The 21,021-nt window shown below is 33.2% G+C and overlaps 2 pseudogenes; both read left to right on the top strand.

Annotated features, from left to right (window-relative positions):
- Nucleotides 1-1,018: 1,018 nt before the first annotated feature.
- On the top strand, nt 1,019-3,099 carry LOC129286915 (cytochrome P450 71D8-like; annotated as a pseudogene).
- A 3,903-nt stretch (nt 3,100-7,002) lies between these two features.
- On the top strand, nt 7,003-12,641 carry LOC129287006 (cytochrome P450 71D8-like; annotated as a pseudogene).
- The last annotated feature ends 8,380 nt before the right edge of the window (nt 12,642-21,021 follow it).

Raw genomic sequence — 21,021 nt, 5'->3', positions numbered from 1 at the left:
GCTTTAATATATATTTATAAACATTTAAGCAGTGAACTATTAACAAGTCGGTTTTGATATAAAAAAATATGGGTAAAAAAAGGGAAAATCATTGCCAAGTCCCTTATAACAAATGTTAAAATGAATCTATGGTCCTAAAGTTCTTAGTTGTAATGTAATTCAATTATTTAAGTATTTTGTCAATTGACTAAATTGCCCCCTTTGAAAATCACATCTCGGCTCTCTTCCTTCACAAAGCATGGTCACCCGGCTACTAAGGAAACCGCCTATGCCTTGATTTCTGTTGTATATGGATCACAAGTTTTCTTAAATGATTGAGAGCTCATGCATTGTTGCTTGGCACTTTTGTTTTGGTCTCGCCTTTTTCCTTTTTATTAGATTTTCGTATATTTTTCCTGTGATTTTCGGCTATTGGCTATTGGTGAGGGAAAATAATAGTGTATTCATTCTGAATAGATAATTTACCATGGAAGCTTGATTCTTTTATCCGCCGGCACTGGTTTCAGGCAATCGGAGATGGCTATGCAGGACGAATCGCGAGGAAGGACAACAAGAGCCAGGGATCTGATCTTCAAATAAGGGCCATTTTAGGTAATTGATAGAAGACTTAAATTAAAGCCAAGGACCTTGGGACCACATTCATTTCAGCATTTGGTGGGACTTGTGGGTGATGAGAATTGTTACATGGGAATACTGATTTTTCCCAAAAAAAAAAAAAACTGCACTAATCAAAGTCGGGCCCCATCGCATAAATTATTGTTGCCATTACACGTTACGTCTTTTTCTCTTGCATTTCCTATTTGGTTCTTTCTTTCTTGATTGACATCAACTTATGAGCAAGCTTTTCTTTCTCTTCAAAATCTGTCTCTTCCCTTTTGCCGTATCTGATTGGTGACGGTGGCTTGTTTTCACATCTGTGACTGTAACTAAAGAGTGCAGGCACTTGATACCACAATTTAGGGAGATAAGAAATCTCAGCCTGTTTCATTGTTTGCCAAATGCTTGGATATTCTTGTGCCCTTATGCAATATTATTGGTAGAAAGAAAAATATATTTAAAAAAAATGAAGGATGAAATGAACCTATCTCATTAAAAATTAAAAATGACTAATATATAAAATTGAATCGAGCACTTTTGGGCTCTCTCACTCTTATACAGTACGCAAATTAATGCACACACCCCCGTTGCCTGCATATACGTCTTAGAAAGCAAACCCATATGGAATACCGGTGTTGTTTCTTGCTCGTTATTCCCTTCTTCTTCTTGTTGCTCCAATGGTTTACAAAGCCAAAGAACAAAGCTCATAAGATCGAAGTCCCAGGGCCATGGAAGCTTCCTCTAATTGGAAACCTTCATCAGTTAGCAGCAGCAGAGTCACCACTTCCACATCATGCCCTTCGAGAGCCATCCCTCAAGTACGGACCTCTCTTGCAACTTCAGCTTGGAGAGAGTTCAACAATGGTTGTGTCATCCCCAGACATGGCCAAGGAGATTATGACGACCCATGATCTTGCCTTTGCGGAAAGACCACATGCTTCTAGTGTCAAGATTATTAACTATGGAGGAACTGATATTGCTTTCGCTCCCTACGGTGATTACTGGAGACAGATGAGAAAAATATGTATTTTGGAGCTCTTGAGTGCCAAGAAGGTTCAATCATTCTCATCTATCCGACAGGATGAGGTACTCATTATACATATAATGTCTTCCCTTTAACATTCTAATATTTTAAAAACTTGACATCAAGTACTCTTATCTGGATTATTCTTGGCATTACATGACTTGGGTGGTATATATTTTCTATTTTTATGCGTTGAGTGTAATCTTTCTTCATCATCCTTCAGGTATCTAAGCTTATAGAGTCAGTTCAATCATCAGCGGGTTCGGTTTTCAATGTCACGAGCCGGATTTACCAAGTGAGCGGGTTTAAATTTTTTTGATCTGTTTCCTTCAATGAAACTTATTCATCTCATCACTGGAAGGGAAGCAAAGTTGGAGAAGCTTCATAGGAATTTAGACAAAATTCTAGATGATATTCTTAAGGAGAACTGAAGCAGACGAGATTCAGCAGGAGGCAAGAGTGCTAATTCGGAGGAAGAAAATTTAGTTCAGGTTCTTCTACGAATCCAGCTAAGTGAAAGCTTTGACGTTCCAATTACCGCCGACAACATCACAGCTGTTATTTGGGTATAGTACTACTAATCTATATGTTGGTCTGTCATCACTATGTTGAAAGAAATCATATATATGCACGTGTGTTTGTGTACGTGTGGCCAAAAACAAGCCAATACCTAAGGTATCCGGGGTTTGATAATGCTAATGATCACTTTGTTGCAGGATATGTTCAGTGGCGGAACCGACACAGCAGGAACAGTGCTTGAATGGGCCATGTCAGAAATGATGAAAAATCCTAAAGTGATGGAAAACCCACAAGCTGAGGTTAGAAACGTCTTTAAAGGGAAGAAAGTAATTCGTGACAGTGACATGATGCAACTGAGTTTCTTGAAATTAGTAATCAAAGAAACTTTTCAGGTTGCACCCATCTGTTTCCTTTGTTGCTTCCAAGGGAATGCGGAGAAACTTGCAAGATTAATGGCTATGAAATACCCATCAAAACTCAAATTATAATAAATGCTTGGTCACTCGGAAGAGATCCAAATTAGTGGTATGATGCTGAGAGGTTCATACCGGAGAGTTTTCAAGGCAATTGTGACATTGATTTTAAAGGAACAAACTTTGAGTACATTCCTTTCGGAGCAGGAAGAAGAATGTGTCCAGGCATATCATTTGGTTTAGCAAGTGTTGAGCTTCCTTTAGCGAACTTACTCTACTACTTCGACTGGAAACTCCCACATGGTATGGGACCAGAGAGTTTAGATATGGATGCGGGAAGAACAATTTGTGTTTGATTCCAACACCATACAACATTGATTCTGCTATTGGCAGTTCATAATGAATGAAAGAAAGAACCCACCCACATTGGTATAGCTATCTGATATCATGTATTGTTGAGTATATATCGAGGATCCACATGTACGATGTGCATATGCATGTTTGCATTAAGCTTTGTTATTTTGCAGTAGCCAGTTGTTGAAAATTGTTATGTTTTGAATTTTGGTGTTAATATTCAATTCAGGTAAATTTAGAAGATAAATGGGCCACCACTTTGCCCATTTTTTATATATACATACTTGCATATATATACATATTGATCCGATATAGAACCTACTTGGTTATGTCTTTCAAACTCTATTTGATTGAAAGAGAGAGAAAAAAAGAAAGTAGGAGAAGGGGGAGGGGGGCTCGCTCCCCCCAATTTGGGGGGAGGTTTTGGAGAGGAAGGAAAATTTTCCCTCCTCTCCACCTAACCAAATAAAGGGAGAGGAGGGGCTTCCCTTCCCTTGTTTGGATGAGACAAAGGGAGGGGATAGAACTGGTAATTTGGGCCCAGCCTGACGGGTCAGCCCGAACCCGCCCAAAAAATTTAAGGTCAAGCCCAAAAAAATATTATTTTTTTATTATTCGGGCTTATTCGGACCGCCCAAATAGGCCCGAGGAAATTCGGGCCAAGCTCGATCGGGTTCGGGCTTGGCCCGAACACCCGAATAAAAAAATATTTTTTTAAAAAAATATAAAATGTGATAAATATTAATTTTTTAAGTTTTATATCATTTTATATCAAAATAATATGTGTGTGTGTGTGTGTGTGTTTTAATGTAGTTATTTTTTTAAAAAAATTAAAAATAGTTATATTTCATATTTTTATTATTTTTAATCAATAAAATATCTCAAAATAATATTTAAAATATATTTTAATATTGATTTTAATATTTTAAGACCCAATTTTTGTTAAAGAAATTTTCAGTCCTATAAATCATTTGCATATAAAAAAATAATTTTAAAAATAAAATTTAGGTATGTACGAATTCCCGACTCTACTACTAGATAAACATAATAAATAGAATAATATTCTTAAATAATTACTTGGTTATTGTCCATGCTAGATTTGGTTAAAAATTAAGAATAAGCTAGAGAAAGAATCCCTTTTATGTAAGAGTTAAGCAATATAAAAAGTTAAAGAAAAATGATTTTAAAAAAATAATATTTTACTCATAATTAAATAATTTTTTTATATAATATAATGATAGCAATTTTTTTATATTCATAAAAATGAAAAGTACAATTTACCTAAAAGTTATTAAAAAATTTGAACTAATTGAGATAATAATTTTAAATTAATAGTCTAACTGTGATTGAATTGAGATTAACTTAATCATAATTAAAATAATATAATTTAATTAAAATATATAAAATATTTATATATGACTATGATAAGAGCAATATTTAAACAATTAAGACATTAATTTATGAGTAAAGGAAACATTCATGAATAAATTATACATATTACATAATACAACAAAATAATAACAGAGCTACTTAAATACAAAGTTGATAAGTTATTTTTTATTTTATTTTTTTAAAATTAAGATAATATTTTACGTTTAATAGAATTATTTAAAAATTAAAATTGGTTCAAAAAATAAAAAAAATATTTTTAAAAAGTTTCGGGTATTAGGGCCAGCCCAAATAAACCCGAAGCCCAAAGGTGTTAGGGCCGGGCTTGGCTATATAGGTTTTTTAGAAGGGGTAGGATGCTTTAAGCCCGATCCGATTAAGCCCGGCCCGAATTGAGCTCGGCTTGAATAAGTCCGGCCCGCCTGAATTACCGGCTCTAGGAGGAGAGGGAGCTCCTCTCCCCTCCCCTCTTCTCCAACTAAACAATACCTCAATCTCTCTTCCTCTCTTTAGGGGTGTTTTAATTTTCACTATTTTTTGGATCTAGGTCCTTCAAAATAATTTTTTTAAATTCATGTTCTTTGAAATTAAATAACTTTTGAATTTGGCCCTCCAACATCATTTTTACTTAAACATGCATAAGTAACAAAATATTAACAGATATTACACATGATTTGTGTCATAATTTGAAAAAAGATTATTGGCCACATAACAAATATTAGCAGAGAGGAATATATAGAGGATCACTTTTTAATTGCCACTTAACTTATGTAAATTTCTTAAACTACTAAATTTAGATTTCGAATCTTACTCCTTTTGTTTCACTTTTGAATGTTAAAGAATTACTTGTTAATATCTTTTGGCATCATAAATGTTATGGTTTTAGGCATAACTTAATTTTTATCACTTTTGCACTGTTACGCTTTGGACTTGTATTCCCAAAAAACTTGCTTCCACGGTCCCTACATGTCTGTTTCACCTTTTTTCTCCAAAATTGTCTCTTCCTTTGCCACATCTTATGATGGGTTGCATTGCTTATTTTGTTATATCGAACCAACTAGAGCTAGTACTCTGGGACCACAATTAAAATTAAAAATTAAAGTTATATAACTACCAAAATATTGAAAAAAAATTATAAAAGACTTGGGTCATTATCTTGAAGAAAAAAAAAATTATTGGCATGATAAAGATGCCCCTTTTCTTTAATCTGCCTTCTTTTCCTTCCCTGGCGCCATTGTGTGATTTTGTTCCCATTGTCAGAACAATTTTTTTGGATAAACGGACGGCTATTATTAATTAACAAAAACCACAGTACAGAAAAAAGAAAGAAAGACACCAATGTGATGTTGCAGAGCCCGAACAAACTGTTGCAGCGAGGATTTAAGCAGACGAAGTCCTAAAGGAAAGGTTAAAATATCAGAATTGCAAAGCTTGTGGCTGAAGTTGAAGCTTGCCAGATGTCCCCGTAAATCGGTAATCCCACATATGAACGAGACATCCATTCTAGCAGCTGACATGAATTCGAACAAAAATAGCTGGCCACCGTTTTCGCAGACAACTAAATTCCAATAACCAATAACTCCTGAATCTTTATCAGCAAGCAAGAAATTTGTTGAACGTGATGTCGCAGATGTGATGGCATACGTGGGAGTGAAATGCTTCCCCACAAAACATATTTGATTTCGAAAAAACATAGTGTATCCAGAATATAGAAAGGCAAAATATCCCACACACTCAAATTATGAGAAGCATTACAAAAATTTTCAAGCAAAATAATAATAATAATAACAATTGGTGAACATTGTCAGAACAATTGAAGTGTCCCCTTTAGTGAAAAAGAATTATAATATTCATGTGATCACTTTTGACTGAAAAGAACACTACTCGTTAATTAAAATTTTTTTGAATCAAACTGAAACTGCATTAAAACAAGTCAAAAGATTACATCCTAATACTAGATAATTTGTAGTTAATTTACATTTCAAATCCCCATCGGTTAATTTTAACTGTGAATATTAGATAATCACTTGTAAATACTTTTTTCCCTAAAAAAATACAGAGAGTGCGTGTGTATGTGATAACTTCTTATGAACAGATACAATAGCTAGCTAGAAAATCACTTGTTGATAATTTAGGAATACTAGAGGATTACTTTTTTTCAAAAAAAAAAAAAATTACATATAAATTTCCTTCTATTGAAAATAACTAATCACGGTTGGATATTAAATGTGAGTATCTTTTCAAGCAAAGAAATAATTCAAACTTTAATTCATTATATTATGAAGCAACTAAACCTTGTTATGATAAAAGACTAGCCCTTTTTTGCTAGCTACTCAACTCTGGTTTACTGAAGATTAGTTTTTAATTGTCTTTTGGCACTTGTAAATTTTTAACCCGGTGAATTGGGATTCCATATATATCAATAGTAAATCACTGAAGTGTTCTACAAATAGCACTTGTAAATTTCATACTTATAACTAGATTTTATATCTCGTCCCCTTATTTCATCTGTCATGGCGTTTTTGCCGGCGGGCATATGGCTGCGGGGAGCTAGCGGCCAAAAGAGGGAGGAATAGTAATTAAGAAAAGAGGGATGGCAAGTCAATGGTTTCTTGTTTTGTTGTCTCTAACCCTAACCCCCTAGTGTCGGCACTCAACCCCGGCCACTATTAGAAACATAAGAAATCTCGACCCGTTTCATTTACACTTGAAGCTAACACGCATGGAATCACAGGTCTCTTTGCTGTTTCTTATTTCCTTCTTCATCATCTTCTTCTTCTTGACGTTCCTTTGGCTTTCAAAGCAAAGAAAAGAAACAAAGCTTGAAATCTCAGGGCCATGGAAGCTTCCTCTACTGGGAAACCTTCATCAGTTAGCAACAGCCAAGTCACCAATCGCACATCATGCCCTTCGAGATCTATCCCTCCAATACGGACCTCTCATGCGCCTTCGACTTGGGGAGATTCAACAGTAATAGTATCATCCCCAGATATGGCCAAGCAGATCATGAAGACTCATGATCTTGCCTTTGTGCAGAGGCCACATGCTTCTAGTGTTAAGATTTTTGCCTGTGGAGGAACTGATGTTGCTTTTGCTCCTTACGGTGATTACTGGCGACAGATGAGGAAAGTTTGTGTTTTAGAGCTTTTAAGTTCCAAGAAAGTTCAATCATTCTCCTATGTCCGACAAGATGAGGTACTCATATATATATATATATTAATCGAATTCAAGTACTTCGGTTTCTTGTCACCAAATGACAGAACATTCATTTTTTATGTTCTGAAAATTTTGGTGTTTCTTCATCATTGTTTATCTCATTTTCATCAGGTATCTAAGCTGATAGAGTCAATCCAATCATTGGTGGGTTCAGTTTTTGATCTCACAAGCGAGATTTACTCGTTGACTAGTTCTATAGTTACAAGGGTAGCGTTTGGCGACAGACATAAAGATAAAAAACAGCCTCTGAAATTGCTCCGTGCGGCTTTAGACTAATTGAGCAGGTTTCAATTTGCTGATCTGTTTCCTTCCATGAAACTTAACTCCGCCTATGTTTATAGCCGGTCCCAAGCCCGGGTAAAGGAGGAGGGTTGTGTTAGGCCATCAACAGCCAATGTAAAAATTTGTTGAATCTATCATGAACATGGACAATAGACGTTATAATGTTAATGCTAGGTCGTTGCCCGTAAGTAACGCGCTGCATGGCTCGAGTACAGTGATAAGTGAGTTAGAGCCGCTGCATCGGCGCCCGGATGTAGTGTTAAATGAGCAAGGGCTACCGCGTCATTCTGGACGCACGCGGCTAAAGAAGTTAGTCCCTAAGAGCAAAATTAGATTTGGTACTTGGAATGTTGGGACATTAAATTGTAAATCTGTAGAGGTTGTAGGGGTTATGATTCAAAGGAAAATCAATATCCTTTGCTTGCAGGAAACAAAATGGCGTGGAGAAGAAGCTAAGGATATTCAAGGTTTCAAACTTTGGTATACAGGAAAAGTAAGTGCACGCAATGGAGTAGGCATCATTATAGATAAGGAGTGGAAGAAGAACGTTGTAGAAGTTAGCAGAATTGGAGACAGAATTATTTCTTTAAAAATGATAATTGGACGTGAGACTGTTAATATTGTTAGCGCTTATGCGCCGCAAGTCGGGACAGAAGCCAGTCTTAAGGAATTATTTTGGGAGGATCTGGAGGGGTTGATTCGACACATACCACAGAGTGAAAAGATTTTTATTGGAGGAGACTTTAATGGGCATGTCGGGAGGGAAGCTGGTCAGTATGCGAGGGTGCATGGTGGTTTTGGTTTTGGAGAGCTAAACAATGAAGGGCAAACTCTTCTTGATTTCTCATTGGCGTATGATTTTAAGATTGCCAACACTTGTTTCAAGAAGAGAGATGAGCATCTCATCACCTACAAAAGTGGAGCCTCAAGGTCGCAGATTGATTTTCTTTTGGTTAGGAACACAGATAGAAAACTTTGTAAAAATTGTAAGGTGATCCCTGGAGATGCTGTAACGACACAATATAGGGTCCTAGTCCTTGATGTGTGTATTATGAGTAAAATCCAAAAACGTTGACAAGTAGTAACACCAAGGATTAGGTGGTGGCAATTAAAAGGTGAGAAGCAAGATATTTTCAAGCGAAATCTTTTGGATAAAGGAATTTGGGATTCTCAGGGAAGTGCTAACATCATATGGGAGGATATGGCTAAAAAGATACGGGAGGTTGCAAAAGTAGTTTTGGGAGAATCGAAAGGTCCTGGTCCGAGAGATAAGGAGTCTTGGTGGTGGAATAATAGTGTACAGGACAAAATCAAATATAAGAAGAACTGTTTTAAAGCCATACATTTGTGTAACAATGAGAAAAATTGAGAGAGGTACCGTATGGCTAAGAAGGAAACTAAGAGAGCTGTGGGTGAAGCTCGTTCTAAAGCTTTTGAAGAATTTTATAAGAACCTTGAGACGAAGGAAGGAGAGCAAAATATTTATAAGATTGCCAAGAGTAGGGAAAGAAAATCAAGAGATCTAGAACAGGTAAGGTGTATTAAGGATGAAGAGGGAAGAATTTTAGTTACAGATGATGAAATTAAAAATAGATGGGAGACTTATTTTTCTAAACTTTTCAATGATGGAGAGGATTCATCTAGTAACTTGGAGGATTTAGTAACTGGTGAAGGAGAACAAAATTTGTCATTCTATCGAAAAATACATGATAAGGAGGTAAAGGAAGCTCTTAAGAAAATGGCAAATGGTAGAGCTAACGGACCTGATTGTATATCTATCGAAGCGTGGAAATGTTTAGGTGAAGAAGGGGTGAGATGGTTAACTAAGTTATTTAATGTGATTTTACGGTCCAAGAAAATGCCTGATGAGTGGAGGAGAAGTACATTAATTCCTATTTATAAAAATAAAGGAGATATTCAGAATTGTACTAACTATAGAGGGATTAAACTCATGAGCCACACAATGAAATTGTGGGAGAAAGTAATTGAGCACAGGTTGAGATTGGAGACAAGTATTTCTGAGAATCAATTTGGTTTTATGCCAGGTAGATCAACTACAGAGGCGATTTATCTACTAAGGGGATTAATGGAAAAGTATCGTTGTAAAGATAAAGATCTACACATGGTTTTTATTGATTTGGAAAAAGCTTATGACCGTATACCAAGAGAAGTGCTTTGGAAAGCGTTGGAAAAAAAGGGAGTACGGATTGCTTATATTAAAGCCATACAAGATATGTATGAGGGGGTAAAAACTAGTATAAGAACGCCTAGTGGTCAAACAAAGGATTTTCCTATAAAGATTGGGCTACATCAGGGATCATCTCTGAGTCCTTATTTGTTCAACTTGATTTTAAATGTTTTGACGGAACATATTCAAGAGGAAATCCTGAAATGTATGCTCTTCGCGGATGATATAGTTCTTATAGCAGAGACAAGAGAAGAGGTTAATTGCAAACTTGAGTTATGGAGGAGGACATTGGAGTCGAAAGGTTTTCGTCTGAGTAGAAGTAAGACGGAATATTTATATTGTAAATTTGATAAAGGACTATTCGAAAATAATTTGGAAGTGAAATTGGGAGATCAAATTATACCTCAAGTGGAAAAGTTTAGATATTTGGGAGCCATTATCCAAAATGATGGCGAAATCAGTGGAGATATTTCACATAGAATTCAAGCTGGGTGGTTTAATTGGAGAAAAGCTAAAGGAGTTATTTGTGACCGTAAGGTGCCTAATAAACTTAAAGGAAAGTTTTATCGTACTGCTATCAGACCGGCAATGTTATATAGTAGTGAATGCTGGGCTCTAACGGGACAGCAAGAGCATAAAGTTGGAGTAGCAGAGATGAGAATGTTACGATGGATGTGCGGACATACACGTAAAGATAAAATTCGAAATGAGCACATACGTGAAAAAGTGAGGGTGGCACCTATTGAGAAAAAATGGTAGAAAATCGGTTGAGATGGTTTGGGCATGTACAAAGAAGACCAAGGGAGGCACCAGTGAGAAGAGTGGAACATATAACTTTGAGTCCGATTAAGAGAGGTAGAGGAAGGCCTAAGAGAACACTCTTGGAAGTTGTTGAACGTGATCTCTTAATTAATAATATTTCTAAAAGCTTAATAAATGATAGAGCACAATGGCGTCTTGCAATCCATGTAGCCGACCCCACCTAGTGGGATAAAGGCTTGTTGTTGTTGTTGTTGTTGTTGTTGTTGTTTCCTTCCATGAAACTTGTTCATCTCATAACTGGAATAGAAGCAAAGTTGATGAAGACTCATAAGAATATAGACAAATTTTTTGACGCTGAAGGAGAATCAACAGAAGCAGATGATGAAAGCAGAAGGAGGCCAGAATGATGATGCTTTGGAGGAAGAAAATCTTGTTCAGGTTCTTTTACGAATCCAGCGAAGTGAAAGCCTTGACGTCCCTATTACAACTGACAACATCAAAGCTGTTATTTGGGTTAGTATTCCTAACTAACCTGTATGTTGTTCTGTCATTAATATTATGCTATGTTGAAACTTGAAAGAAATCATACAAGCGTGTGTTTGACTATCGACAGAGACAGAAAACGAGGAAGCTAGGTCTGGGTTCCCCTCCCTTACTCATGAGGGTGATGATATCTGACCGTCTCAGTTTAAACTTAAAAATTTTAATTTTAATTTTTTTATAGTTAACAAAATATTAATTTACAAAAAAAATATGTTTATCATCAGTTCAGATTTAATCTAAATAGTTCAAATTTAATATTAATTTTTAAAGATTTCTTCCGTAAATACAATATATTAAAATAAAGATAATATCTTAATTGATATTTTCTTAAAAGTATTTTTTTTTAGAAAATATAAGTCAATAGTTTAAAATCTAGACTATGAGCAAATCTAAATAATCAATTTTTAAAAATTATAAAAAAAATTAATATTAAATTTAAACAGTAGACTGCATAGATTAGAGATGAGCAAGTTTGTTAAAAAATTTATAAATTTTTATTTTGATAAATGAAAATTAAAAGCTTTATGTCTGACTGGACAACCAGGCTGATGACATAGGAGTACCACCTGATGAGTAACCAAGAGGATCCTGAGATCCTGCAAGTTTTATGGCTAATAAAATAGAAGGCGACAAAACAAACCAATTTAACCGTGAATGTACGGTATCTGGGGTTTGAACTTTGAAGATTGATAATGCTGATGATTACTTCGTGTGTCATTATTGCAGGATATGTTCGGTGGTGGAACCGATACTTCAGCAGCAGTGCTAGAGTGGGCCATGTCTGAAATGATGAAAAATCCGAAAGCGATGAAACAGGCACAAGCTGAGGTTCGAAATGTTTTCAAAGGGATGAAAGTAATTCGTGACTGCGACATGCTGCATCTCAAATACTTAAAATCAGTCATCAAAGAGACTCTGAGGCTGCACCCACCCGTTCCTTTGTTGATTCCAAGGGAATGCAGAGAAGCTTGCAAGATTAATGGCTATGAAATACCCATCAAGACTCAAATTATAGTAAATGCGTGGGCGCTCGAAAGAAATCCAAGTTATTGGTACGATGCTGAGAGGTTCATACCAGAGACGTTCCAAGATCATTCTGACATTGATTTTAGAGGATCAAATTTTGAGTACATTCCTTTTGGAGCAGGAAGAAGAATGTGCCCAGGCATTACATTTGGTTTAGCAAATATTGAGCTTCCTTTAGCTAGCTTGCTGTATTACTTTGATTGGAAACTCACATATGGAATGGAACCAGGGGATTTAGACATGACTGAAGACCTTAGCGTTACATGCAGAAGGAAGAACTATCTCTGTTTGATTCCCACACCATACAATAAATATTAAACTTTGTGTAGATGTGTGTGTGTATGTTTGCGTTAAACTTTGTGTTTCTTGTATGTTTGACTACTGTATATTAATTAATCCAGTAGCAAGTAATTAAAATATGATTATACATGCAAGTGGCTGAGTCTAGCGTATGATAATTCTTCTTATCGGTCACTGTTCATCCCTTAACATTTTCGTTGTAACTTGAATGTAAATGTGTGTTCTTAATTTTGATAAAAATCAACCATGCACATCGGTTGCCCCGGAAGAGATTGCGACTACTGCTACAGTGCATGAATCTCAAACTCACTTATTGTTATACAAGCTGTACTCTGCACAACAATTACAAGCCTTATTTTATTTGGTGGTATCGGTTATATTAATTATACGAGATTATTATTTACCGGCAATTAAATCTTTTGATATATTATTAAACAGTATTATATATTTCATTTTTAAAAAGAAAATAATACAAAAATCCTCCTAAAATATGAAAAATGACAATAAGACCCTACAAAATGTCATAATTCTTCTCAAGTCTCTATAAATCTTTCTGACATTAATAATTTTTAGTTTAAACAATAACTACTATTCTTCTAATAATGATTAGAATTGAACAAGCAATTACAACTTTTTTTTGTGCAAATTTTTTATGTACTAAAGTTCAAATATTATAAATATTTGTAACTACTTTAGTTTAAGTGATTACTACTTTTTTTCTTAAAATGACTAAAATAAAATAAAAAATTCTAATTTTTTTGTGTAAATTTTTTATTCATTAAAGTTCAAGTATTATAAATATATGTGATTATTTTAGTTTAAGTAATAACTAATGTTCTTGTGAAAATAACTAAAACGGAACAACCAATTATAACTCCTCCGTTGCTAATTTTTGATTTAATAAAATTTAAGTATTGTAAATATCTGTAACCACTTTAGTTTAAAAAATAACTATTTTTTTCTGGAATAACTAAAATAGAACAAATAATTACTACTTTAATTTAAATTGCAGGTATTTTAGTTATTTTGCACATTTTAGAGGGATTTTTCTTTCATTTTTTTCTTTTTTCAATCACAAAATAATCGCTTGTCACATGGGTTAATTAACTTAATTAGTAATTAACCAGAATTAATTAACGCAATTAGAAAAAGAGGGGAAAACTTAACTTGCATTGACATTTGACAACCTCCACGTTTCCGCCCTGTCTAGGGTTGGCGGGTAGGGTTAGTAGAAGGAGAAATAAATCAATTAATGTAAATATATACAAAAATTAAATCAACTAATTAACGTTGACTTTTTTGCACATAATGAATCTGAATCAGATACAATATATGAGGAGAACTGAGTTTTCAGATTTATTATTTTACAAAATATGTTATATATATATATATATATATATATATTAACGATGAGGAAACATTATAGGAGAGAAGAAGGGGGTTAAGGTCGCAGACAAAGTCCTAGCTTCGAAGTAATTACTAATGACACTGTAATGATAATACATATGGGTGTATCGTGTTCCCGCTGCTCCACTTGTCAGAGAAACCTGTTCTCAAAAAATGCGATATCCCAAAGTTTTAAATCAAAGAGTGAGTTTTGAGGGTTCTTTACCGCAAATTATCTCTTATTCAGTGAAAATTAATGCTGACGAGTCCAAATTCTATTGTTACACAAAAATGCCAATATAAATAGTGCTTCTCATATTAGTATTGAATTAGGAATTTCTTTCATTGAAAATATAAGCAAATATCTTAAAATTTCTCTTATTCATGAAAAAGCCTTAAAGATTACTTTTGCTCATTTACTTGATAAGAGTAACTCTTGTTCAGCAAGTTGGAAAAGTTAATACCTAAACATTATAGGAAAATTTTTGCTCGTTAAATCTGTTCTTTCGACTTTTCCTAACTATATTATGCAAATGAGGCTTTTACCTGACCACGTTTTGGCTTATTTAGAAAAAATCTTTAAAAACTTTCTTTAAGATTTGACTAATGGGAATGAAAAACCCCATCTTTTCTTTTGGGATTGCATTACATTGGATAAAAAGGATAGGGAACTTGGCATAAAAAAGCTCAAAAAACAAAATATTGTTTTCATCATAAAGCTTTGTTAAGGCCTCATTACAAAACCAAATTGCCTTTGGGTACGGATCCTTCATAGCATATATAAATGGAACAAACCCACAATAACCATGGTCCAAAAACCAAACTCATGCTCTTATACTTGGGATAGCATATGCAAAGTTTGAGATAAATTCATGTTCACTGTCAGTTGGACAGTCAACAAAGGAGATCAAATATCATTTTGATATGATAAATGGTCTCCTTCACTTGATCCTTTTATTGGATTTGATTTTAACAATGCTAATTATATTCTCCATGCAAGAGTTTTGGACTTTAGATCAACTACTGGAGGGTAGAACTTTGATCTTTTAAGACAGTATCTTGACTTTGACGTAATCAAACATATTGCACTTGTTAGCCTCCTAACCCTTAAGGCAACAATGATCTTCTTTATTGGAGGCCTTCTTTTGATGGTAATTTCTCTATCAAGTTTGCCTACAAAGCTATAGGGATTTAAAAAGACCTAAATCACTCTAAAATATGATCCAAGATCTAAAAATGGCCTAGTTACGAAAAAATTAAATACTTCCTTTAGAAAGTTGCTTAGGATTATCTCCAAACCAACTACACACATCATAATGGAAATACTCCCCAACAATGTACTTACCTTTTTGGTTGCAGCTCTCTTAACTCTTCTATGCATGTCTCACGAGATTGTGAGGAAGCTCATGATGTTTGAAAAAAATTAGTTAATCTTGCCTAATTTAATACTTTCTCTTCTCTTTGTGTGCAGGACTGGATAGTTTGGAATGCTAAAAATGAAGTAGGTAGCCTAAGCACGAGAAGAACAAATTGGCAAATACTCTTTGCACTCGCCTGCTGGAATATATGGAAGGCAAGATGCAACAAGATCTATTTAGAAAATAATAACCAAGATAAGGACATTGCCTTCTCATGCACCTAACGAATTATTAACAACCTACAGCTTCAAACTAAAATTAACTACCCGAGCAAAAGTGGTGCTAGACATGAAGCTAAACGGAGCTATCCTATGCCTAAGTGGGTCAAGCTCAACATTGACGGATCTGTCAACATTAATGGGGCTGTTGCTTGTAGGGGCATCATTAAGGATGATAAGGGTAACTAGATCAAGAGATTTATAAAAAATCTTGGCTATCATCCCAGTATAGCTGCTGAACTCATAGAAATCTTAAAGGGTCTTAAACTTTGTTAGAATGTCAAGTTCTTTAAAATCAATATCTACTATGATTTTATGAAAGCTTTATCTCTTATTGACCATAGTCACATTGAAAGACATCCTCTCTATGAATATATCAAGGAAATTAGATACCTCACCATGAAGGACTGTGAAATCACTTTTGACTACATTTACAAAGAAGTGAATGGATGCATTGACTTCTTAGCCCATCAAACATCTCGAGATAGCTTCAATATTATGATTTTAGGTAATTTGCCACCTGATTGCATTAACCTTATAGCTTTAGACATGACTTGATTTTACTCTCCTTGCACAGTTTTTCTATAGCCTTGTATTAAAAAAATAAAGGAAATGAATAAATAAAGATAGAAAAAAATAGGAGATTTGCATGATATTTGAAATATCCCCCTTACTAAACACAATTGATTTCACAAACGAAGGTAATAATAGGTTAAGCTCCTTTTTAGATTACTAAGTTTTAATTTTGTAGAAATGGGTTTCCGAGCTTTTATAAATCAATTTCACTAAAAATCACTTAATAAATCTCAAATTAGAGTAAAACAATATTTTAAAAGTATGAGATACCTCATAGAAGTGAAAAGATTCAAAATCTATTGAAAAAAATCGAGTCATAAAAAAAAGGCAGTGTACGGCATCTTGTGCACATGTGCCACGATTGTTCTGCTTTATGCCACACACTACAATACAGGCGCCATGTGCCTTGGTGTGTTGCATATATCATACAACAATTTTATTATCATTTGACAACAACCTAAGATAACTTTTGACGTGCCCCATTTCTTTGTTCAACATTCGAATAAGGTGACGAAAAGCTCTTTTCATAAACTAGCTAATGGCATATGTTTTTACTTCTAAATTATGTCACATTGGGAAGATGGACATTTAAACACATTTTTACAACTTTTTACACTTTTTACAATTCAACGGTGTCCAAAACCCACACATGTGCCAAAAGCAATTTCTAACACCCAGAACACACTCAGAGGACTTAGAACTACCTATATAACACACTACATGCACATAATTTCAATCATATTAAATTTTTACTCCTTAACCCTAAAAAACAGAGGGAAAGGTTTTAGCATTGCATTTAACTATAAATATTCATGAGCATGACCAAATTAATTTTCCTACACTTCTACTAGTATTTTGGCCATATCAACATTTACAAATCATCTAAACAATTATCCAATGCCCAAAATACATTCCAAAAATCATAAACCTCTATAAGTGAAAGTGATTGTAAAATATGAGCTAATTGGCAATATTTAATACATTACACAAAATAAATGAAATGATGAGGCGTTACAGTAGGAATTTCACAAATTCCTAAACATCTAGAGTTCTTTCCTTTTTTATACCAAAGATAGAGCCTGTAAAATATTAAAAGAGAGGGGTGAGTCTAAACATTTAGTAATCAAAGTAGGCCTATCTTATGCAGTTGCATATCAATTGAATTAAACACACAAGAGTAAGTTAATTACTCAAACATTCACTTACATATGATACAAATTATGATTTCACAATTTATCCCACTTTTATATTTCTCAATTCAATTCATAGAGTACATTGTCATAATACACATAAACATGTAACAATTACTTAAGCACAACAATTCAATACACATTGTCACAATGCAATCAATCTTGTGACAATGGCACATTCACTATCGTGATTTGTCACAAACTTAATAACCATGTAACATGTTAGATAAATACATATGCATAATCAATTCCTCCTTATACCCTCCTTATATCTTCCGATTAAAATCATGGGCTACAATATCAATTAAGGCTCTGTTCATGTAAGTAGACTGCTCAAACTCACCAATTGTGAGGTGTGATTAAGTTAAAGATCACAAAACTTATTCTTAGAGCATGGTTTCTTTCATTCTTGAATCTTTAGAGTCTCGTATACCCTAAGCTAATCTCCTATATAAACATATGGAGATATCTAGGTTTTAATCCTTCGACAAACTGTAGGACAGTCTTTCGATAAATAATAGGATAGGGCTAAGCCTTCGTGCACCAGAAGGCAGCTATAAATATCATATGAATTTTCTACTCCTCTTCCTATGTGAACTCCTGCTAAATGATCATGTAATTTATGATGCTCACTCATTTCATAATTTTATTTACTTAATATCAACATATTAGGTTTACGATATCACGTTACCCAAGCAAGCGTCTATATTATTTTCATAAATGTTCTTTACTTTACTCAATCATTAATTTCTTTATTAACACATAATTATCACATTATATATCATCACACTTCTCATTCCAATATATGTATATATTCATAATTTTGAAAATTACTTTGAATTCAACTCCACATTTCAAGTCAAAATAAACAAATATACACATTCACAATTCAATCAATCATCAAGGTTTAGGTATGCTTTCACATTCACAATTCAATCATATATGCAAATATACACATTTTCATATTAAAACTCAAGTAACAAATAACTACCCAAAATAAAATTCCTCAATTACCTTAATCCTTTAAAAGATCAAAGATTTACCTCACAATAAATACTTTCAAACTTACTTTCTAAGCTAAATATGGTGCCCAAACGATTAATTAAATCCAAACTCATCAACAATACCAAACATACATTTCTAGCTCTCATTTTTCACTTCTAAAATGCCTAATATTCTTATTTCTCATATATAGGCTTACCCATTGGGTTAATAACTTCTATCGCTCTCAACTAACAATCATCAAACTCATATAGGGTCATTAATGTCACAATTACCCTCATAACTCCACATTTATCACCCATTTTTTAACATTAATGAAGCCTACTCACAAAAAACGTGTAAACTCCTTAATCACTTATTTAAATACCCCAAACAATTCTTATTAACTTGATTTGAGTTAATGGGTTCATACCCATAACTTATATGGACCGAAAATCAACTCTTATTATCAAATCCTAACTAAAAACTTCAAGAGAATTAGTTGGAAAGGAAGAAGAATAAGTTAGGAGACTTACCATTGGGGTTTAGTGGCTTCAAAATGCTCTAATCTTCCTCTAGACAAACCCTAGTAGAGCTCCTTGCTTTTTCTCGTGCTCTCTTTTCTTTCTCTTCTAATTTTCGCATCAGTTTATGTCTAAATTTTGCAAAAAATGTACTATGAGTAGTGACGCCTATCCCCACGTGCCATGACCTGTGGTATAGAGAAGGCTATTCCGTGCTTTGATGGCTTGTTGCATCATGGCATTCCGTCATGTGTCGCGAATGTGGCATGAAGTTACTTTTCCTTGTTTTTCTCACTTTGTTATGGTTGGATTGCTCGACCTCACTCCGAATTCAATCCTAAAGCTAAAAACATGACCTACAACACCCGTTAATTCTCTGTAACCACATAACAAATAAATTTATTTAATTACTCTCATTTACTTAGCTAGGTTAAGGTTAAGCTTTTTTGGATGTTACAATATTGACAATAATAAAAAAAATTACAATAAATATAAGATGAAAAAAAACCTAAAAAGAAAAGTGCTGACACACTATTACTACTATCCTACTAAGAGCTATGGTGCTCTATTGGCTGTTGAAAAACTCATTGCTCTCTATTGAATGCATGGCGTGTGACATTATTTTTAAATAATATTAAAATTAATAAAAACTAGATTTTATAGTAAAGAGCAACGTATGTCATCCCTTTAAAAGTTAATAGATTAACGACTTGAATTAGGATTATAAAAAGCTAAGTAATGGGGGGATTTTTTTATAACAAAATTAAAATTAAATAATTGAAATAAGTTCAACTAAGAAAATTATCTAGCACAAGTAGTGCAATTAATCGCAATTCAATCACCTAAATTTAATCTTTCTCGTTCAAAAAATAAATTAATTTTATTTAACTTTATTACTCTAATTTTATTATATAATTTTTAAATTATCATTCAAAAATTAAAAAAAAATTAAGCTATAGATTAATTGAAATCTCTCTTAATCCACAACTCAACAACTGTTTTATATTAGCCATACTAGAAACAAAGTATAAGTAATCATTCAAGCCAAGTCAAATTGCTCTTATATTACTATATCAATTTATTATAGCAAATAAAATTTTAGATAAAATTTATAACTCAAAAATCATGTAATAAAGCTATTATAATTAGTAATAGAAATTAAAACATAAATTCATAAATTGAGAGAAAAAGAGCAGATTAAAATAAAGCTAAAATAAATTTTTTTAAAATATTAAAAATTCTAATTAAAATTTAAAAGTAGAATTTATGATTGATCATATAAGAAAAATTAGTTCTGCATAAGACTAAAAATTGAATAAGAACAAGTGAAAATTGAGAGTAGAAAAAGCATCGCCGGAGAAATTGAAGAAAAGACAAAGACAAAGAGCAATTGCCCCCACGCGTGCCTCTGCCGTTCACTCCCTGTTTCTATCCTCTAGTCATGCGTCCTCTGTTCCTCCATGCTTTATATAAAAGTTGTGCGTCTCTCAAAAAAGTAAAACCTAATAATTTGATAAAATGATAAAATTATTTTAAATAATTTTAATTAAAAACTATATTAAAAAGTTCAAAATAAATTTTTAAAAAATTTTAAATATTTAATTATTGACTTGATCTTTAAATATATTAATATTTTTTTATCCAAAATAATCTTCATTAATATCCTTCAAATTAGATTCAAAAAATTTACACAGATAAAATAAAATAAAATAAAAATTATGTAAAAATATTAAAAATATTATTTATATTTTAAAATTTAAGATTTAGTTAGTTAAAATCTTAAAAATGAAGATTGGCTAATAAAATCATGTAATATCTAATTAAATTCAATTAATTTCAAATAAATATTTAGTTACAATATTATTTATAAATCACAATTGCATATGCTCTATACTTATCCTAATTACTTAAAATATCAAATACTCTATCTCTCTCTGTTTTTTTTATTGCCTCTCTATTTTTATTTTTATTTCCCTTCCCTTTCTTTTCATTTTTAAATCCAAATTTGCTTTTAGATCAAGATGGTGAAAGCTTGAATAGAATTTTGGTTTATCTAAACTCAGCAGTTAACATAATAGCACGTTTGGTTCAATTCATTGCATCAGGATTACATGA

The sequence above is a fragment of the Prosopis cineraria genome, unplaced genomic scaffold (genome assembly GCF_029017545.1).
Source record: "Prosopis cineraria cultivar Desert tree isolate PC_DT_omini unplaced genomic scaffold, ASM2901754v1 PC11, whole genome shotgun sequence".
Taxonomy (NCBI): Eukaryota; Viridiplantae; Streptophyta; class Magnoliopsida; order Fabales; family Fabaceae; genus Prosopis; species Prosopis cineraria.
The sequence above is the reverse complement of the archived record's forward strand: the minus strand, read 5'-3'. Positions and strand labels throughout refer to the sequence as shown.